General features: G+C 36.2%; 1 protein-coding gene across 3 annotated transcripts in view; it reads right to left on the reverse strand.

Moving 5' to 3' along the window:
* Window positions 1-10,837: 10,837 nt before the first annotated feature.
* klg (klingon) overlaps window positions 10,838-24,188 on the reverse strand; it is a 1,029,592-nt gene continuing 1,016,241 nt past the window's right edge. For all 3 annotated transcript variants that reach the window (XM_081726054.1, XM_081726053.1, XM_081726052.1), the window contains one exon: window positions 10,838-13,474. The gene's annotated coding sequence lies outside the window, so the exon portion shown is untranslated. The remainder of the gene's footprint in view (window positions 13,475-24,188) is intronic.

The raw sequence follows: 24,188 nt of genomic DNA on the forward strand, positions 1-24,188 counted from the left end.
GACAAACACTGTATGTGTGGGTTTCCTCGGGGCTCTTCCGTTTCCTCCCACTTTCTTCATTCCACCATTTCATTAATTTCTCGGCATCATCATCTCCTTTAGCCTAGCCGGCATAACCGTGGGACGTAAAAACTCAAAGTTTTCATTTCATTTATTTTCGACTTATAAAACAATGTTAGCGGTACAATGTATTGTAGATACATAACCTTGTTCATTGTCAACTTTGGAGGAAAGTGATGTAGTATTTCCTACATTTTACGGCTGTGGAGATAACTTTGCCATATTGCAATTTAAGGAAAGATGTGAATGTACGACAGAAATACCAAAGGCTCCAAAATGAAATCTAAATTTGTATTGTTGCACATACAAAATTAGTGTTATTGGTGCGTACATTATAACCAAGATTAATGATTTATCTTTTAGTTGTCAATTTTGTTCGTAAGGAATTTTCTTCATTATATGACATAAAGTAGCCACAAAAATTTTAATTCTTGATAGAAGTTATGAGCACTATCACTTGTCTGCTAACATTGTCAGTATTTCTCTTAAATTTCCGCAGCTTCTTTTAATTATTTTCAAGATTTGAGCAACAAAAGTGGCTGCTGCAGTAATTATTGCTTCTCGGAGATGGCTTTCCCTTTCAAATAGTTAGGTATTACAGCATAAACCCCACAGTTTTCAAAATTCTCATACAGCTGAGACCATGAAGTTATGCCAAACACTCCTCAAAAATTCCAATTCAATTGCTTGAATTCAATGTCTGAGAATAGTTACTGAGTTACTGGTATAACTAACTAACACACTCTATGGTCTATCTAACCCTAAAGTTCAATCCTGCGTTTACAAAAGCTCTCTATTGACTTCTACTCTTATCCAACTCGATCCAATTTCTACTTTGTATTCTTATTTCTGCGAGATTCATGCTAATATTGTCCTCCCATTTGCGCCTAGGTATTCCTAATGGTCCAGATTGGATTTCCAAATTAAAACTTTGAAAGCGTTCCTACTTTCTTTCATTCTGGCTATATGACCTGCTTACCTGAACCTCCTGGACTTGATGACCCTAACAATGTCCGGTAAACGGTATAAATTATCCAGTTCTTCGTTATGTAGTTTCCGCCTTTCCCCATTCCCCTTCCTCCTGAGTTGGAATTTTCGTCTTAGGATTTTATTCTCAATATTTTCAGTCTGAGTCAGTGGCATTAATTTTATATTTAACGAGATATGCTGCATCTTACACAAATCATTCAAGATGTCCACCTAATATATAAATATCCGATCTCCTTGCTAATTGATTACATAAATCAGCTATTGATTATAAGCCAATCTTGTTTAGCTATGTTTTCCAAATAAAATCTAATTCATTACCTTCCCGATATCTCCTCTATATCCGTCTCCAAAGAGCAATTTTCTTATTTGATTGACTTTCGTTAGTTGGTGGTTGATTGGCATGTAACTCCCTTTTCACCACTTAGATTGTATGAGATGGTATCTATTCTTTAAAGTGACATCCCAACTGCTATTCATATTTTTGTTTCTATCTGAGACAAGCACCTACGCTGAAGACCACGTACACAGAATATTGTGCGTTAACTACTCGACCGCAAAAGGTCATATGTTCATCTTCTTTCTCAGTTATCAGTACACATCAACAATGTTGACATGGAGTACAATCAGACTTTCTACTCGTCGATATATTCTAAGCTACAAACCCAACTTATTTCCGCGCAGAAAATCTATTTATTATTATTTCAAGTTCTTGCGGTGTAACTTAAACAAGAGCAGACCATAAATTCATGTCACCTTTATCCTTTACAATTGTGTTAAATTACTTTGTAATAATACATTGATCATGACTGTATGTTAGAAATACAAAGTAGAAACTGAATCCAGTTGGCTGATAGAATTCAGTGGATAATTTATGTAGACATGGCATTGAACATTGCAGTTCCATATCTCATAGAGTTAGTAAGTTACTCATGACTGTAGGTTAAAATTAAAATTGCCATAATTGTCCATAGTAAGTATTGTTTCTTTAAGTTTTCTATTAAGTGATATTGTACATGGTTTCACCTTGAATAACAAACATAACTGAGCTTACCATTTCAAGTAATTATGTGATGATTTAAATTTAATTTGTACAATGTGAATATTTGTTTACAATAAGTTTGTAATTAATAAGTAACTTTGTGAAACATTACAAAGAGTAACAAGAAATAAAATTTCCATAGTTATGTTCATGGAGTTTCTTTTATTCGAAATATCTCATGTTACATCTCAATTAAAAATTAAAATAAACGTAGGCTTATTATACAAATGGATTTATTAATGAGTAACAATTTTCAGTAATCATCATATTAAAAGTAATAATAAATAACCTAATAAACATTGTGAGCTAGTGGTCTACTATGCCATACTTAATTGCATGCATGGAGAGCATGCCCGCGACCGTTCGGTCTATTTAATGGACGGGTTCCGCCAAACAAGGCACCCCGCCCGTAGTTGCACAATATACGCTATTGCTCGTGCACGAAGTGCACCGTCAAGATTTGTCCCCTAACCTTGACACCTAAGTGTGTCACCCCCATTCACTGAGGGAGTGGGATACGCCCACTGCGCGGCCAGACCGAGGTCCTGAGTGCCTACCAGTAGACCTACTGGTTGAGGCAGACTGCTAGCGAGTCAGTCCTACCATGCTCTGCAGGCATGGCGCCCGAGCGTTATAAGGCAAGCTCACCTCCCGCCCGTGTTCACCGTTACCCAGATTCCTGGGATTGGCTCCCACAAGCTACCGAATCCCACGGTATGACCACAGCCCGGCAGAGTCCAACCCAATCCGGGGCCCCAGGCAACGCCCGAGGGGGCTTGTTCAATCCCGGCCCTGCCTACCTCTATCGTTCAACTGGCAAACCGCCTTGTCGTGTAGAGGTACCACGCACACGTCGAGATACTCCCGTATCTCATCCCGGACCCAATGGTACGTGTTGAGTCACCATTTGGGTTTGGTGCCGGCCCATGTCCCACGGAACTTCCTCCCTTTAACAGGATCAGAACCGTTACCCAGATTCCTGGGATTGGCCCCTCCCCCATCTCCGGTTGGTCCTCCCGTAGGCTGGAATCCGACACTCCCCCCCCCGGTAGGGTCGTCCGAGCAATACGGGACTTCCTCTAGTTACGGTAGAGGTACACCGTACATTACCAGAGCCAATGACTGATGTAGACCGTTTGCTCAAGGCAGACATTGTCATTTGGGAGCCGTGTCTCCCGAGGGAACAGTGTCTCCCCTGGTAGGCCCGCCCAAACAATACGGGGTTACCTATCTTTAACGTGTTTAGGTACCACGTACACGTTGTAGCGAAGCTACATGTCCGAATCCCAATGGTACGTGTAAGCCACCATTAGAAGGGACACCCACACTCTTCCTCCGGTAGGGTTGTTCAAACAATCCGGAACTACCTCTTCTTACGGGAGAGGTGAACCGTACATTACCAGATCCAATGGCTGATGTAGACTGTCTACCTTTAAAGACAATGGTCATTTGGGAGCGGTGGCTCCCCTGGTAGGGTCATGGCTCCTGCACCCAGCTCACACTACTGGGACGAAGGAGGGACCAACTTCCTCAGCGCTCCTGAGATACGAGTATGCGTTAGGATACAAGTATCCCATCCCGGACCCAAGAGAACGCATTACACTCTCTTTGAGGGCAGTACCTACATCATCCTCCCGGTAGGGCGTTGGATCCGCCCACCCACGGTACAACAACTACCCACTCTTTTTAGCGTGTTGGGGTACCACGCAGCCTTATCTCCCGGACCCAAGGGCACGGCTTAGTTGCCCATTTCGGGGGATACCCAAGGGCTCACCCCCGCCGGTAGGTGCGGCAGCCAAAGCTTCCTACCCCACTGAGGACGTGATGGGGTCACACGTACTCTCCCAGATCCAATGTCACGAGTTAGTCGCCCATTTCAGAGGATGCCCCCCCGAAGGCTCACCTCTGCCGGTAGGTTGTTGACACCGCGTGCTAACCCACTACCATATGGCAGTTAAAGTACCGGTAGTGGGTCCGGGCACCACTGACAACCTATCTCCCCCTGAGGGTCCCGACCCACCACAAGGCATGTGACTCGGTACATAACAGGGGGTCCCTCCCCCTTTCTCAGCACGGGCTTGGGACCGGCCACGGCGGGTTTAACCTAATAAACAATAAAACTAAAGAAATACTTCCAACTAAAGTTATAAACAAGAATTTTAGCAATGATAAAAATGGATCAAAAGATTGCGATCTTGGCCAATTATTAGTTTTTGGATCAGGGGCCACAAAATTTTTGAACAGTCCCTATATCGAGTTTTTGTATTTTCTACGGAAAGCACATCATACTGAGTTAAGTGATAGTTTGGGTTTGGCTACACTGTATGTAGTTCTCCAGATATAAGGCCTACAAGAAAATTTTTGTCTGAAAAATATTGTATCTTTTGATAGAAAATTAGGCCATTAAAAGTAATAATTTTCAAATAATACCAACGTTATAATCATCGATCTGTAACAAGAACAGAATGAGGAATTAAAAGTACATTGGCATTTCGTGAGGATAAAGGTAACAAGGTTTTAAGAACAGCACCAAAGAAGATACCTTGCAAGAGATCGAAATAAGCTAATGAAAAGTGATTGATGAAGCAACTTGTGTCTAAGGTTACTAGGAATATATTACTAACATTAGTCTCAGATTTTATAGACAACTCTATTAATTAGGATCAATACGGGAAGTTCTGACGGCATTCTGAACTCCCACGACGTATCTCATTAGTAGAATGTAACAGAGTAAGAACTGGTACCATATATTTTACAATCAAACAAAAATTTAAATTCAGTTTGGAAGTAGTTCGAACCAAAAACAATAGCGAAAGTCCTTAATCACAAGCACACCCACAGAATATATATAATATGTAATATGTAAAATTTTCTTGTTTTTAAAAACCAATCTTTGAAAGTATCTATCTATTAAAATGCTACAATAGCAATGAAAAGCGTCTGAGCTCCAACCTATAACTTTAGCTTTCAAAACTTTCATTTACGGTTATGTGTGATTTCACGTTTAACAGACAAACATTTTAAGTATTTGTACTTTAAATAGTCTAAATTAGTTAACTATATCTTTTTCATAAAGTTTATTATATAAAATTATTGTTCAAAGCCTTTTATGAATTAGAATGAAAATTTACGGATTAGACACAAATTTCAGTCATTTTAGACACTTTATTTTTCATCTCACCCCCTCGCCATCCTCTGCCGATGGGGAAGAACTTTAACTTAAACGCCATTGGGAGCGTCACTATACATTTCAGCGACCTCGAAAACTAAGGATTTCACACTATCATCAGTCATCTTGAATTATTTTTACACGTCACTGCTTCCAACTACCACTTCTTAGGGTGTCTTACTCCTACAGTATATATTTTTTATATTGATAGTCATATATCTACCAAGTTTGATTCAGATTGCTCCAGATGTTCCTGAGTAACACTGGAATATGCATTCACACACATACATATAAGTATACAGGGTGTTTCAAAACAATACCGATAACGTTTGAAAGATGATTCCTGACACCAACATAACACAAAAAATATAGACCCACCTGGTTGTAGAAATGTTTTATTTCAGCACTATGACAAGCCGAAAACTTGTCGGAAAAATGTAAAACCAATCATAACTCGAGATGTCCGATAGAAATCAGGTGAAAGGAAGTGTCCATTATTTTTAGTTCATTATTATACTTCATGAAAGGAAGTGCCCATTATTAGACTTCATTAATGCACAAAATTTGTTGTGATACAGGGCAGGTGCAAGAGCTACATCCAAAGAAATTTGAGATTTTTGGGGGGATATTTTATCAAAAGTTGAATGACGAAAATAAACAACAATCACCTACAATCTTTCAACGAATGAAAACCATTGTACGTTGTTCAAACAAGAAGAATTCGAAAGAAGCAGAGATACACATGTTTATCTACTTTGTCTCAGTATAGAAGAAATTTATGGTAGGAGGAGGACCGAAGTGAAATGAACTCTTTAACATTTTACTGTTATGTCTCTTAGGTTAATGAAGACAGATCAGAAATTATATTGCGAGACAATTCGTGGAAGGAGAGTGAAGGAGCAAACGGTAAATTCCTGAGAAACGCACGGACATGATGTTGTCCACCACTTTCGTGGTTTGAGATCTAACGAGGGACCCATCACACCAGAAATGAGCGCTCTATCACTGAGCTACCGTGCCGTTCCTTTGGAGGAAGAACTGTAATTCGAATAAGATGGATCGGTCAAATGAATACTATGTCTGATAAATCAATGTGAAAAAAGTACTGAGGCTTGAAGTGTGGAATTAATAGCTTTTGTGTCCGGAAATAGTAAGCGCTTTTATTAAGGTCAGTTATTCTCAACTGGCGAGCCACGTATGTCCATTGATCGCGAACAAATTATCGTTGAGTCATTGTTAAGGAGGTTTTCAAATGTATTTCATTATTTTTATTATTTATAAGGAAGAAAGGGTTGTATGGGAGCGAAAAGGAAGTCTTAGTATTCAAAAGGCTGAGAATTACTGTTCTAGTTAATTCTAAACAATGCAAATTGAATGAATAAAGATCTAGTAGACAGAAATCTAGTAAATTAGACTTACAAGTCTTAAGAGTTTCATCGTATCATGGATAAAGAGGTGACTCAGACAGCTTTCTAATGTTGGAGGCATGAGGAGGTGGAATTTTACGGTGCCGAAGTAAAGAATCTTTCAACCAGATGGCAAAAACATGTAGTGACAGAGTACTGTGTCGAGGAATGGTACGAGGAAGTTTAATTCACATCAGTAAGGTCTAGTTTATGTGAGGATATTCACTTGACCTTCGTATTAGCTTATTTCACAGTACTATGTACAGAATTCGGGAGGCGTTTTAAGATCAATTATAGAAGAGCTAGGTAGTAACTGGGGAGTGGCCATGGGGGGGGGGCTCAACCTCCTGAACCTTTCAGTTGTTTGTAAGTATGTTGTATTAATATACTGGCTATCCTTAAATTCTCGTCTCTCCCCCTCCCGTCTTCATTTTCTCTCTACGGACCTGTCAGCAAGAGTGAACCAAATCGCATAGACAGCTTCCTTAAGTCATAATAATTATTTCTTACCCTATAAAACTTTCAGTGAATTGTATTTTAAATTCGGATGAAATTGATTCCTAAATTCACTGAATCAATTTTTAACAGTAACGACACCAGCTTTAATTTCTTGGTGGGAACAAGTAAAAAGGCAGAAAGAAAATGATTGGAGGCATCAAAATTTTTGTATACAGAAAAGGATAGCTTAATATTATTTGGCCTACGTTACAGTAAACCTATCTAAGAGAGTAGGCGTCGTCATTCGCCGTCCCCCTCTGGTGGTATTACAGATTTTAACATTTTCATAACTCAGAGCATCGCAAATTTATTAGGGCGTCAAAAGTAGAAGAACGCCGTGAAGGAATTGTGGCTATGAAACTTCATCTAGGTAGACTTTAGGAGTTAAATAATAGTCGAAAATAGTGAAAGTATAAATGTTATATAAGAAGAAGTTCAGTAGTATATTACTTGAGGAAGGTAAACACCCAGGGATAGATTCTACAATTAAAAAAGAAATGAAAAGAGAGAAATTAGAGTGGAAGATTCTTTCGTAAAGTACAAGACGTTTTTAATATTTACACTTACAAATGCAGTGTACTCCCACACACCATGCATATTTCAATATTATTTGTACATGACAAGTCATGCCCTCAAAGGATGTATCCATCCGCAAAACAGTTCTTTCTCCGAGAGTTTATTCTGTACAGAAACATAGATAAAACATGTGCATCTCTAATTCTTTCGAATTCTAACAGTGTTCTTCTAAGTTTAATGATGTACAATGGTTGTTGCACATTAAAATATTGTACTTGATTGTTGCATATTTTCCTAAGTCAACTTTCAAGGGCCGCGGTGGCTCAGTGGTAGAGCGTTCACCTTTAGTGTATGGGGTCCTGGGATCGATACCATCTCGCGCCAAGTGAACTTTGTGGTGGGCAAAAACCGTGTGCTTGGGTTTTCTCGGGGTTCTCCCGTTTCTCCCCACTTTCTTCATTCCACCATTTCATTCATTTTTCATCATCACTGCCTCCTTTAAGTCTAGCCAGCATAACCGTGGGACTTAAAGATTTCATTTAATTCCATTTTCTAATTCGACTTTTGATTTTTTTTAAATGTTCAACATATTCTACAGTTTCTTTGGAGATCACTCTTTCACCGCCGCTGTACCACATCCATTTGTGCATTAATGAAATTTTAGACTAAAAGTAGTAGATATTTTACCCGACTTTAATCTGGCATTTTGTTCTTGTGTTATGGCTATTTTTGCATTTTCCCGACAAATTTTCTGCTGGTCATAGAAAGCATGTCTAAACCCAGATCGGTCTATATTGTTTTCTTACGTTAGTATGAGAAATCACCTCCCAAACGTTGTCGTTGTTGTTTTGAAACACCTGTATATATATTTCAAACACCTGTATGTATATATATATATATATATATATATATATATATATATATATATATATATATATATATATATATATATATATATATATTCTGAATTTCACTTGCGGCACCCCTAACATTTATTACAGGACTGAAAAGAGAGACACCGATTAAATTTTAAATTTTTACAATAATTTTGAATGGTTGCGGAAGCCGATTGAAATTTTGAATACTATTGGTATATACACATTATTATACATATACATATACATATATATTGTTATATATTTTGTTATATACTGTATGTTGTTATATACATATTACACGATTATACGTAAAAGCTCATTATTGTTGATTACATTATTAAAATTTTGTAAAGTTTATTTGTTTACTCTATTTTTGCACTTCACTTGCACATATTGAGTTTTATGTGGGTAAGTTGTTCAGTATGGATATTGCTTCTTGTTTTAAGCAACAACTTGAAATAGGTACTATTTATGTTCTTTTCTTTCTACTGAATCATAGTGTGTGTGGTCCAAGGAGTTTTAAGCTTCATTAAAACGCTTGAATATTGCTACTTCTAGACTGGAAGATACACCTCCCTGAATACATCCCTTAAAAACTGCAGGCAAAACTATCTCCAGTGTGTGCTGACGACAAGCTAAATACAAAAGGTTTTTTCTTAATTTCCTGCTCTATTATGACACAAGCGCCGCTGTATCGACCAGTATTGCTGACAGTTGTATCGAAACACGTTATATTTACCTGCCAGTAATATTCTATGAGCTCAATGCAGATAGCACAGCATCGGTTTGTGGTTGTCCAGTTCTAAATTTCAGTTTTGGAATATCGAGAAATATCAAAGGATCTTAATCAAGTTTTGGGGATTAATGAGTTCTTCACTGACTGTATTCTCACCTTTATTTGTTCGATTCAAATGGATAATGTGCTTTGAGGAATTTTCTTTGTTTTCTTCCTGTAATAAGCATATGTTATTGATATTTTTGGAGTCTTTATCTTGTTATATATATTTCATTATTTATTCCTTTATATTTTTTGCGACTTCTGCTTCATATTTTTATTGCTGTTTAGATTGCTCTCTTATTTGTAGATCTTTATATATATATATAACCATGTACAGTATATACTACCAAACTGTCTATACTGGGTGTTTCAAAACAACACCGACAAACTTTGGGAAGTGATTCCTGACACCAAAATAAGACAAAAAGTATAGACCAACCTGGGCGCACAAATGTTTCCTTTCGGAGTTATAGGGTGCCGAAAACATGGAAAAATGAACTTTATAGGTCCATAGCTCCAATATAATGGAATCTACTAGTCGGGTCAAGACTTCACTTAGGAATTAATATGTGTGCTATCCAAAAATACATGTTTAAGAATCCTCCGGTACTTACGCAACAATTTTTATAGAAGGAGTTTGGCTATGGACATACAATTTGAAGCACGTAGCAATTATCTCGATTAAAATTGTTGCTGAAGTACCGCAGGATTCTGAAACATGTATATTTGGATAGAATAAATACTAGTTCCTAAGTGAATTGTTGACCCGACTACAGTAGGTACCATAGTATTGGAGCTATTGGCTTTTCAAGTTCATTTCTTCATGTTTACGGCAGCCTATAACTCCAAATGGCGGATTTCTGCATCCAGGTCGGTCTATACTTTTTATCTTGGTGCCAGGAATCACCTCAAAAATGTTGTCGGTGTTGTTTGAAACACCCTGTATATTTCGTTTGTAATAATTAACTCGTTGCTTTTATTATTCCTTTGAGAAGACCTTGCTGTGCAAAGAACAACAGAAGGAACCAAATTCTGAGAGCACAAAATTGACGTCGTCGTGAGGTAGATTTCATTAAGTACCGGTAATCTTGAATACGGTTATATTATCCTATAATTGACTGATGATATGTTTCTCTGCACTACAGTATCATTTTAACCACTCTTGTATACCTTTCTTCTATCGACTTATTCATAATATATTTTAATGATTAGAATTTTGATTCATCAGTCTTCCTTTCTAAAACACTTATTTATCAATTCTCTCTCCTAAACATTTTATATTTTTGCTCCATACTCACATTTTGTAAAGTTTTAATCCGTTTTTATAAATTTTTGTACTATTTTTTAGAAACCGATTTTAGAAAACTATTCTTGTATTTGTAGGTAATTTAATGAAGAAAACAAAATCTTATATTTTTTTTTTATCAAAATCTTTATTGTATTTCAGACAATTTATATTTTTATTTACATACGTGCTTGGTTTCACAAAAAGTAATTTTGGAATATTTTCTTTATTATTATTATTTCAAACACTTCAACACCAAGTAAAGTTGTACATTTCCCTGCAGGTTATTTCTAAAAGTACTAATTTTACACAACATATCTATTACTACTTCACTTTTAATTTACATCACTTAATTAGATATTTCACTTGATTTAAACTTGTTTATTTCTTTTTTATCGACGGAGAGAATAAAACATTTTGTGTTCAAATCTTGTTCCAAATTGATTATTTCTGATATTTTGGATCAGCGTAACCAATATAGAAATAGTGAATTTTCGTTTGTTTAGCAACACTGCAAAAAATTGTACAACTTTAAGGGATTTTAAGAATTATTATTGCCCAAGGATTTAACAGTGAAAAATAATTGCTACAATTAAAATAATTGAAGTTGATGATTATTTTGTAACAGTTATTGTTTTTCTTTTCTTTCTTACGGATAAAATACTATTCATAATACATTTCCAATTACAGCTGTGAGGCATTTTAAAATAAAATGAAGCGAACGCTTAAAAATTATACGTGAACATTACTGTTGTCATACACACCATGAACAAAGCACTGAAAGAGGTTAAAATTAGTTTCAACCATGGACAAGTACGGACTTCCTCTCTCTGACGTAGTTTTATTTCATCGTAATAACACAGAACATTCATGTTGTACATTATACTTTATGAAAATTTAATTTTCTCTGTAGCGTTAGGACGTTTACGTCCATAGAAGTTAAACAACTATCATTTCCTGGATCTTTCTTTAATACAACAAATCATCTTGGAAAACCAAGTCTTTCAATTAGAGGGTTCTTACGGGATTCATGCAATGCTTTCGAAACAGATTGTCGCATGCAGGTGCAAGATGATTACATCTAATCAACATCTAATCTTCTGTTCTTAACCGTAGACTCATTAACTCAAAGAGTGAAGATTCCGTTCAAGGATCTCTGCTTTAGGATTCCAAATTTAGCATGTTTGTTTACAAATCTTCATCTTCATCCCTCTATGTTAAAAAAAAAAAAAAAAAAAAAAAACTTGAAAACTGTTTTTAATATAAAATATCCATTGGATCAAAAATTAATTAAGCAAAACTTTCGAATAATTTTGATGCCTCATTTAGTTTGAAACCTTTCGCCAGTAGCACCACCTCGCATGGTTCTAAATCGTGATTTGCTTAAAAAAAAAGAAAGAAAAAAAAGAAAACTCCTTTTAACAAGTCTGTCAAAAATTAAGACTTGGCAAATATTAACAAAACTAATGTATGATTAATCAAAAGTCATTTGCGAAAGGTAAATACGACTAAATAATCTTTCTACTAATTTGGGGTGTTTCGAAATAATATCACATCTTAAAAATTTAATTTTACCCCCAAGGCGCCTGCCTATATTTTACATTTTACCTGTGAAACACACTAAAACTACTTGGTCTGATAATTATTCTGTGTTAAGGTAGTTATTAATTTTCAGTTCCAAAATCTTGCTTTGTCGACATTGTGTACGTACCTGCAGCAAGAGAGAGGAAGTTTTCAAATATATGTATACTTTGACTTCGAGTAGGTAATATATATATCTTTGGTGTTTAGACTATAATTGGTACATACTTTGAAAAACGAAATAAATTTCTTAATTACAGTTAGGAATTACATGGTTTGAAGGGGAAGGATTAAAAGACATTGTTTTTTCTTAATTTTAGTGCACTGCACTCGCTAGAGAAAACTTTTTTTTCTCAATACTGACGCACAATAAGTCTGATGTCTTCAATATTATGGCACTACCAGGTATTTTTATTGTGTGTTTATACATTAGTAGTCTTGGTCCGTATATCATGTTAATCCTTGTGTCAAGTATTTCCTCCTCGCCACATCTAAGATTGTAATATCACTCGCACACAAAAACTGAGCAACTTGTTGTTTATGAATACCGAAAACACAAAACAGTTGAATATCTTAGAATTTATTTTTATTTTCTTTTAAATCATGGTTGTGTTCACTTATTGTACATGCTATCAGTTTGAAAACTTTGTTATAAGCAGAAATAACACAACTGGTCTGATGTCCAAAATTCACATGCAAACATACATTATTGTTTATTATAATGGAGGTTCCTTTATGTAGTTCCTTATGATTTTTTTGTTAACAAGGGTAGACAAAAATATGACAAGATACATCATTGTGTTAAGTATATAGAGAGAAAGCAAATATTACGCTGTACAATCATCATCTCTTCACATTATATTATTATTAAATTCTTACTTTGTTAAAAATATTTTGGCATTTTTTTCTCTCTTAATACATTATGACATATACTAGTGATAGTATTCGATTTTTTAAATAATTTTAAATGTGGACGCTTTTTCACAAAATCATCTTCATCCCAATCTTCCTTGATCTTCTAAATGTTCATCTTCACAATAATTTTCCACCTTTTCTTCAACGTCAAAAATCACAAAAATACACTGTCTCAACAGCAGTATTATCACTCACTTTGATTCATGCTTGTTGTTTTGTTCTTATAGTTCATCATCGTTCGTTCCTTATTTGAAAGTATACTTTGTTCAAACACTTAACAAATCGTGAAGGAATGACTCGCTGTAACTTCTTTGTAATTTAGGTGGTTACTTTCAACTTCAAAATTTCCTATCAGCAAGCTGTAAAAACATAAAACAGAATCAGCTAACTTCTCAACTGTGATATAAACGTGTGAAAATATGTAAAAGTATTAAAAACAATGAACAAACTATATTTTTTTCCTGGAAATTGAGGTAAGTTAATAATTAGACATTCACAAGATTGATTGGTTTGAAATTCAGCACCTAAACTAAGTGAGATGTGGTTCTACAACTTAGTATAGCATGAGACCTACATGTTCTCCCACTGGGAGTCTCCCTCACTAGATCACAACTAAAATCGCCAAATTGGAAATAGTTATTCCATATTGTAAAATTCTGCTTATGCCAGGGGCGGATCCAAGGGGGGGGCGATGGCCCCCCAGAAGGGGAAACTTTCTTATTTTATATGTAAACAAAACCCATCCCAGAGTTTGGAGCTCTTAAAACTAGCTCTAAGTAGCAGTATTACAACCCTTCGCCCCTGGCTTATGCACCTATCATGGGCGCCCGAAGGGGGAAGTAGGATGGGGCCCGGGCTCCCCTCTGGCTCACGAAAATATATACGTAATATAGCAACCATGTAGATGGGCCCCTCTCTAGAAAATTTTCTTCGGTCGCCCCTGACACCTATAAGTACAGCATAGGTAGAACAAATTATAGTCCGTAAGCGTTTTCTCTCTATCAAGTCATCTCTTCTATACACAGTATATTACAAAGTCACTATAATATAAAATTCTATAATACTTGGGTAAAATATGGTAGCCCAAGCCTTGACTAACCTAGGGAAGGATCTCTATAGAGCTCTGAGTAAGCGACTGGTGGGGTGCTGACTGCCACGGGTGCTGACTGCCACAGCCAATTATTGGTGCTGATTGCCACGACTGGCGCTGATTGCCAATATCAAGGTGCTGACTGCCACGATGGCGTGCTGACTGCCACGAGCCTGAGAGAAAGTTGCTAGACGTAACATTACCGGACGCCAAGAAGCATGAAAGGAACTAGATGAACCTTAGGATCGTGTTGTTTAGACCAACACCTAACAAAGGTAAACAGGTCTCTGTATGTACACTCATGTCCAAAATTATTGTCGCATGACTATAAATATGTTGTTCTAGTAATATTTATTTATTTATTTATTTAAAGAAGAAAATTAATATATTGGATGTATCCAATATATTAAAGAATATACATAAAAAATACATAAGCATATTAAATTATAAAATAACAATATACAAAATATTAATGAAATAAAATAAAAGAATAAGAAAAATAACTGCTACAGAAATTAACAAGTAAATTTTCTACTTATAAGTGCTATTACTTCTCTAAAGGAAATCGGACTTCCTGATTCCCTTTATTAGTAGAGTTTAACGTACCCGGTATTCAGAGATGACAGGACTTCGGACTTCCAGAAGTCATGTCTAATTTGATAACGAATTCGCCCTGTATTTCTTATAATGTTAGTATGTGTATAATCGGCAAAGACAAGTATGTGGTAAATTTCATGTCAAAAGAGCAGTAAATAAGAACAATAAAACGAAAATATTTTTTTCTTTTCCATTAGTTACATTTTATTTTACTCATTATGATTTTCGTATTTATAATTCTTTCCCTATGAAATTTACCACAAATATACATTTCTTGATTATACACATATCAGTATTAAAAGTACTCTGTAAAATTATCAAATTATATTCTTACAAGAAGACAGTTATAGATATGCGACAATAATTTTGGACATGAGTGTACTTCAGTTTTGTCAGGGAGCGGTGCGTACAAAATTGGTACGATTTATGTATTCTCACTTGAACTCCCTATGTCAGCATGAACTGTGTACATCTGTGCAAATTGTTTCGAGCAGCTCTTGAAAGTTCCATCAAAAAAGCACTGCTGGCTGTCCCTCACAAGGGAAGTTCAGGAGAAAGCACTCGCCTGCAGAGATACTAAGCATGCCATTTGAAGTCCCGATTCATGCTGATTACAACAAGCTAATGAAATTCCTGTACGGTTGAGAACGGTTCGAGATATTCAACTTGGAAGTTTATATGAGAAAATGAGGATACACGCATTTATACGCGTTAAGTACAACATAATTAGTAACGAATATTGACATACGAATTGAAAGCTATCGGAAGTAACAGAAAAAAAGTGTTTCGCAATAACTAACAGGTTTGTTAGATACAGTTAGTCATTACATTATTCACAATAATCATAGGTTAGAGATGAAAATTGATCACTGTTGTTCTTCTGTTTTATGAAGAAATGACGCAGGCAAAATACTCCCTTGCATCATAAACATTTTATATGTGCAATTGCGTTGCATCCGTAAAGGGAACAGTTCGCAGAACCGAAGCAAAAAGCAAATTCGACAAGTGATTCAAAAGTTATAGGCCTATAATTTGTTCGTAACCTGTCTTGTAGAACGCAAACTGAAACAATCCAATGTATAGCGGTGATCGGAAGTGATTCGTATGGACACGAACTTTATTTGATTGTTTCGTTGGTACATTATAGCATCCAGATGAAGAAGTTTCAAACTATGTACAATTTCCTGCCATAATCTTTGATTGATCGGAATCAAAACACATCAAATGGTTGCACAAATCGTGTGCAATTCTTTGGTACCTTATCAACCATTAGGTCTTTGCCATCCGTCATGCAATTTGTAATGGACAATTTGTCTGTGAATGTACCCCAGTAATCAAGCAATAGCAAGTTCAAACCATCAGGCTTCGCCATGGGAGAGAATACTTAACGCATTGAAACGTGCATCCACTCATTTTCTCATATAAACTTCTAAGCTGAATATCTCGAACAGTTCTCAACGTACAGGAGTTTTATTATCTTTTGTAATAAGCATGAATTGGTCCTTCAAATGACATGCTTATTTCTCTGCAGGCGAGTGCTTTCTCCCGAACTTCCCTTGTCAGCTGGCTTCAGACCATCATATCCATTAAATAATACAATAAAACAATTAATATAAACAATGAAATGTGCAAATTTTACATATAACAGAAAAGACAATCCCTTTATAAACATCCAAGTGTATGTCGTTGCACTTAGTGAGCAACTTTGTAACTTATAGGATGCCACGTAGATTTGCTGTGATGATTACTAAATTAATCCCTAATTATTCTCTACTAAATTAATTAATAATCATAAATTTAGTATGAGGGATTAATTCCTCTCTTTCCAAATACAGTTTCTCCCAGGCTCGTGGCAGTCAGCACGCCGTCGTGGCAGTCAGCACCTTCATATTTGCAATCAGCCACAGTCGTGGCAGTCAGCACCAATAATTGGCTGTGGCAGTCAGCACCCGTGGCAGTCAGCACCTATCCAAGCGACTGAAGTGGACTTAGGATCTCCAATGCTCCAAACAAGCTGAGGTTAGGAGTCCCACAGAGTAGAGACCTGGCCGGACCGACTCTGTTATTTCTTTGGGCCGGGCTGAGACCGATCAATTGCAATTCTTTAATAATTATTGACTTTCGTTAAAAAGCCAAACGTTGAACAAGTGTGTCCGTGAAAAAATGTTACAAAGAATGCAATAACTATTTACAGTTTGTGTTGGTTAGCGGCTCCACTTTCACTATAGAGGATTGCAGGCATTATGCGGTAAATTGAGCTCTGACCTTGACCTTCACTGAACTCAAAATATAAAAAGAAAAGATGGGAATGTTTGGCCTGTCGCTAAACAATATTGCCATCTCCACTTTGTGCTAAAAATCAATTAAGTTAGATTTTTGTTACAGTGAATTGAATTTTTTCTTCTCTCGATGACAGGCAAAGTTCTAGGAGGCAATGGTACTATTCGGGAGGCAAGCATCAGGTTGTGAACCAAAGTTAAGAAAATGTTTCTGAGGGTTAGGTCAAATTTAGTACTAAATTTTGAGAAAGATTGGGGCTGGAGCTAATTTTAAAAAAAAATTATCGGTCTGGGGTCGAGACAAAAATTTTAAAATTTATCGGGCCGGGCTCGGGCCGAAAATCTCCAAAACTTTTCGGGCCCGGTCTGGGCCGGGCCTAGGTACGTTCAGGCTGGTCTCTACCACAGAGTTCCGACCAAACTAAAGGCTTTGGGCTGAGTTCCTCTCAAAGCTCCAGGCAAGCTGAGATGGTCAAGTAGGGTGGAGCGAAAAAAAAAAAATAAGATTTTCGAGTATCAAATTCTAATAGAGCTCAAAAGTTCCGTATTCGCGTCTTCAGTTCGCGCAAGCGGCCTAAAATTAAAAAAAAAAAAAACTTTGTGCAAGAAATACACATTTTTTTATATATATATATATAGCTTCTAACTAGGGATAATTCCATACCGGGACCAAGTACCTGGGGAGAACGTATATATCGGCTGAAACCTTTTGCCATGAAAAGTACGAAGCAGTTTTCAAATCACGGGCAAATCCACAATCTGACCCTACAAAGGGCCAGTTCGTTGGTGTTTGTGATCCTATGTATGCCATATTCGACAGAAATAAAAATGAATCATACGATGCATCACGCGTAAACGCCTGAGCCCATCATATTCACTTTTGACTTATTGCTAGAACTGGATTCGGGCAAGGGTTGGATAACATCACTTTGCACCCAGAACTACCCATTTGGTCAGTGTTGCCAACAAATTGTAAATATAATGTGGCAGATGGTTTCTGTACCACTGGATGTATATCCATGAAACATGACATAAACATCATTCATCACTAGCGAAAATATACTGTGGACTTATTCCTCTCCCAAGCGCCCAAGTTTATCAGTGTTGCCAACCAAGTGTAAAAATGATAAGTCGTAGAACAGGTTGCGTACAATGAGACATTTATACACTAAACTTGGCAGCAACATCACAAGGCAATATAGCAAAAATACGTTGAGTGTGAGCGTCTCCCAATCATTCTAGGTTGTCAGTGTTGCCACATATGTCATAGCATATGGTATATCACATAATTTGATATGATGAGCAAACTCTAAAAACAAATCGTGGTTTCTACACAATTGCTTTATATATATCACAATGGAGCTCCTAAGACCAATTGCACGCATGACTCATCGAACCCTTTCTTTCTATATGAGTTCCTAACGTGTGCCGTTCGTTGTTGCGTGGTGAACAGTCATGTCCCATGATATATGTTCAGCTCCATGTTCATATCATTAGACTGTATAAAATACCACCACGATAACGTACTGCTATTTGACGAACTTCCACTTTGAAAACATTAGCAATACTGGTTGACTGGGATGCTTGGGGAATGGTACCAATCACAGTATGTTTGCTGTTGTGTAGAACTATGTTTACGTCAAGTTTTGTGTCTTGACAACCTAGAATGGTTGGAAGATGGTCGCACTCAACGTCTTTTTACTATATTGCCTTGTGATGTTTCTACCAAGCTTGGTGTATAAATGTCTCCTCGTGCGGAACCTTTTCTACAATTTCTCATTTTTACACTTGGTTGGCAACACTGATAAACTTGGCTTTCAGGGAGGGGATTAAGTCCACAGTATATTTGCGCTAGTGGCGAATGATGTTTATGTCACGTTTCATGGATATACATCCAGTGGTACAGAAACCATCTGCCACATTGTGTTTACAATTCGTTGGCAACACTGACCAAATGGGTAGTTCTGGGTGCAAAGTGATATTATCCAACCCTTGCCCGAATCCAGTTTTAGCAATAAGCCAAAAGGGAACATGATGGGCTCAGGCTTACGCTTGATGCATCGTAAGATTTCATTTTTATTTCTGTCGAATATGGCATACATAGGATCACAAACACCAACGAACTGGCCCTTTTTCAGCTTGTAGGTTTGCCCGTGATTTGAATGCGGTTTCGTACTTCTCATGGCAAACGGTTTCATACGATGTATAGGATTTCCCCAGTTCCCGGTATGGAATCATACCTAGTAAGTACTTTATTTTAGTTGTATGAGGACAAGTTTGTTAATAATTCAGTAATGTGATTGATTTTGCAGCTCTTCCCTCATTTCTCAACATTTTTTCATGAAATGACCCAGAACTCAGCACGAGGAGGTGGCAGCAATTTGAATTCCACCCACACTCTATTCAACCATCCTAATAATTAGAGTGTGGTAAATTATGTTGATTTAAATTCAGATTTTTAAATCAAATTTTGGCGTTGAGGGTCTTGAGAGCAAAGTTGCTCTAATGAAGCTATCTCTGTTTTCTTGTCCGGACACTTTTTCTGCAGCCTCTGTAACAAGTTTGACACAGTTTTCAACTTCCTGAGTATGGCATGAAAAATTTAAGAAGTCAAACTCATAAGCAAATTTTTTTAAACTCTCGTCTTTTTTTTAAATAAGAGAACCCTTCTTCAGAAACAGCTGAGATCACGAATCATTTATTTTGAAACATTTTTTTTTTCACACACAGGATAATTTCGTACTTTTTCTTTCTCTTTTTCATGTTTAGTATTACTGTGATAATCTCAATTTCCAATCCCACGTTTTGTTCCCTAATGGCTGACATAACAATGCTGCAAACAAAGGATTACGTGTTCTGTGGCCTTCTAAATGGAAATCCGCTATATCTGACGAAAGCGAATTCAAACAAGTCATCAATGATTCTGGGCCATTAGCTGTAATGGCAACTGTTTTAGACAAGGATGAAAAATGTGTATATACAAGGACATGTGCAAATATTTGCATACACTTTCACATAAGCATGATTGTAGAAAGCCCACTATATATTTGTTTTCTCCCAAGAATGCAAACATAGATAATGTTAAGAATTAAAATTAGTGGAAAGTGTTGTGTTAAAAAATGTTTTAATACAAAATAAAATTAACACTAAATTACCTAAATGTTAATTGTAAATGAGAAAGAATGTTCCGCATAGTTTGTGACTGAAAGACATTAAATAAAATCTGTTTTTGTTTGATTTTTAAAGTATATGTTTTGACAAAAAGTAGTGTCTAGTGATATGTAGAATGTTAGACGTGCTACAAAGAAAATGTCACAAACCAAGTGAGTCTAGTTATTTACGAGGAAATAGTCTGCTTTTAGATTAGAATCTATGGGTCTTATTCAGAGTCGTTCTGACCCGCGATTAGTGCCATACTAAAGAGCTCGGCTAACATATGTTTCCTGCAGTAGTCAGGACTTTAGTATGACGCAAATCATACCTCAAAATTACTCTGCATAAGGCCCTATGTATCCAATATTAGATGTATGTGATATAGATTATTCTACTAGTTTTTACTTTCAATCTCTGCACGTGATTATCAAACTACTGAAAGATGGAAGAAAAATAATGTTCTATCTTTAAATATTTATATTTCTTAAAATTGTACAGGTATTACATGAAACTTCATTTTATACTGTACTGTCTATGTCACTATTTAGGTCTAGAAAGCTCTTGATGCGTCTTTAAGAGACTAGGTGATGCAGCGCGTTGACCATGTGTCCGTCGGTATCCTGGATGCAGTTCAGCCGATCGCTAACTGATGGCGTTGGAGCAACTCAGGCACACAAAAAGAGCTGTTACTCTAAATACTTTTTTTTTTTTTTTTTTTTTTGAAGGAATGTCATTATTTGTGCTTTTACATTTGTTCTTGTATGTTTATTTTTCATTCTTTCTTCACATATGATCAGGCCCGTCGAGAGCCAAATTGGGCCCGGTATAAAAACTTGCAAAATATATTTCATATATTTACTAGTTACATTGAATACATAGTATACTAAGTAGCTACATTACTACAGTTACACTTTGCAATTTACAAAACAGCCTTTCTTGCTTCCCTGCTAGCAAACGGACTAAAGTAGACTCTATTACGAGTTCCCAAGCCAGATAATCTTTGTTGAGTCATCGATGATCAAAGGACATTATTTACTCTTCCAAGTGCACTAAACGATCTTTCAGCTTCTGCTAAAGACACTAGTAGAGTGCGGAAACTACGAAGAGCAACAGTAACATTCGGAAAAGTGTTGACTAGCTTTTGGTCAAGAAATGTGTTGAGCAACTGAAATGATGTCAGAGCATACTGAAGTCAGCAGATTGAATCGCTTGTAGATTTACCATTTCATTAATGATTTCATCTGATACATCATCACTATATAGTTCTAATCACGTTCGTACTTTCCCTCAAGTTTATCAGTGCTCAACGTTGCCTACTTCAACAAGAATTCGAATTTCGTGTTTAGATTACGTATTGCTTTATAGCAACATTTAAGGTTGACTGTAACACAATCCATAATAATAACATAATAAACTGACTATTTGAAAATTTCTTCGTTGTTCTTTCTTTCTTGTCCCGTCTGCTAAATATTTCTTGATTATTCGCTTTTCTGGAAAATCTGAATCCGTTCCTAGATTTCTGCTCACAAGTTTACATTCCTGCAAAATGTTTTTCCATTTACAGCGTAGTAGTATTAAATCTTCTATCAACCTTGTGATATTGTAAACTTCGGCATTCAAAGTAATTTCTTCTACTTGCTTGGAAAATATATGTAGCAATTTTCTCTTTAGTACAACGGATATAATATTTTCTGTATTCTCCGTGTCCCCCAGAAGCTCCGGCTTCCCCCACTCTCTCGTCGGGCCTGCATACAATAGATTAATAGTCGGTTGATCATTAAGGAAAGTGATAAAATTACTGGGATATGAAGTATTTTAGTCTATTTTCTAGATCAAGGCCATATTTAATATTGGCCCTGGCTCATTAGAAACTGCCGCAACTCAATATCAAGTTTTTCCGCCAAAATTTTCTGTAATTTCCAGTACTGAAGTACGAAAAAACCTGACACGAGAAATTTTGTCGTTCCCCAAAAATTCCTGACCCGGCGCATTGCAGCCCATGTGTAAATATGGTTCTAGTCTAGATACAAGGCACGAAGAAATTGTTTGGTATGTAATGAAGTATATAACACTAGTTATTATTGTTTTATTGAAGTATTATTGTTTTATTGAGAGGTATGCCACTTGTAACCAAATAACATAAAATAGAATAAAAGTTTATGTAATTTCATGTTTGACTGTGCATCACTTCATAATTATAATTATATATATACACACACACACACACACATATATATATATATATATATATATATATATATATATATATATATATATATATATAATGTTTCAAAACGACACCGACAACGTTTGGGAGTTGATTCCCGACACTAAGACAAAAAGTATAGACCAATCCGGGTTTACAAATGCTTCCTTTTGGAGTTAGGCTACCGAAAAAACGAACTTTAAAGGTCCATAGCTCCAATACTATGGGAGCCACTGTAGTAGTGTCAAGCTTTATTTAGGAACTAGTATGTGCCCTATCCAAATATCCATGTTTCAGAATCCTAAGGTACTTCCGCAACAATTTTTATAGAGGTAGTTGGTGAGTATTTCAAGTTCTCTGCCCATAGCCAAATTGCGTCTATAAAAATCGTTGTGTAAGTACCGGAGGGTTCTGAAACATGCATTTTTGGGATAGCGCACATATCAGTTTCTAAGTGAAGTCTTGACCCGGCTACGATAGCTCCCATAGCTTTGGAGCTGTGGGAATTTAAAGTTAATTTTTTCATATTTTCAAAACCTATAACTTCGAAAGGAAGCATTTGTGCACCTAGGTTGGTCTAAACTTTTTGTCTCATCTTGGTGTCAGAAGTCACCTTCCAAACGTTGTCGGTGTTGTTTTGAAACACCCTATGTGTGTTTATATTATGTATACACGAGAACGGAATATAATCTAGAAATATAATCCAATTTTTCATCTATTCACTAACATATTGTCTGATAAATATTTAAATTATGACCACCACGATAGTATAAGCTCTTATGGGTGATGATAATTGAGCAGAAATTCACTAAAATTCATCTTGAACGTATTGGAATTCCTGGGTAGTGCTACGGCATCAACGACAGTTATAATATTTCAGTTTGTGTTGACACAGTAATTATCTTCACCACATGATATGTATAGTAAGGACTCGCTAAGAACATCATGAAATTTGAAATTTTGGTTAACGAAGTTTCACGAAAAAGGAAATGACACCACATAACTTATACTGACAAGTTTGTCTTGATTTCAACTCACCCAACAAAAAATGTATCTGAACGCGATGTTTGTGTGATCTACGTGACAGAAGGTAAGTGGTGGGTACATTTTTATATCGTGTGATGTGCATACAAAATATGTTCTTATAGACGACATCTCATTTAATGGTAAGACATACACGACAATCATGCATGATTGGTGATTGTATATGCCAGACTCTACAATTTACTAGCATAATCTATAATTTTAAGTGGATACAAATGCAAGTAACGACATCTTCAAGATTCATTATTTAAAATGTTCCTGCACAACAGTGATGTGGTAAGCTGTTGGCGGTGTCGCGATCAAAATAGAGGAAACAAATAGTCCCAGAATTTCGGAACCATGTGTACCAATTGCTATTTTTTTATTACCATATTTCCGTTCTATATGCACTGTGTTGTATTACGTTTTACGTGTCATGACTAATTTTTAAGTCAGGGTTTCTCAACCTGGGGTTGCGAAGATAAGCGGAACCTAAGATCGGAAAATATTTTTAATTACTATTTTGATTTTTGTTCTGACAGGCATATTTTTATTTTTATACACACTGTTAAGAGCAACAAAAAACCGGTTTAGTGAACATTTTCAACTGCTGCAGCGTTGTTTAAAAATTAATTTAAATAAAAGATATATATATGAAACTAGTGAGAACTGCAAATTGAAATTCCAGAAAAATACAACAAAACCTGCATATTGAAATACAACTA

The sequence above is a fragment of the Thermobia domestica genome, chromosome 9, assembly GCF_964235325.1.
Source record: "Thermobia domestica chromosome 9, izTheDome1.hap1.1, whole genome shotgun sequence".
In the NCBI taxonomy this organism is placed as follows: domain Eukaryota; kingdom Metazoa; phylum Arthropoda; class Insecta; order Zygentoma; family Lepismatidae; genus Thermobia; species Thermobia domestica.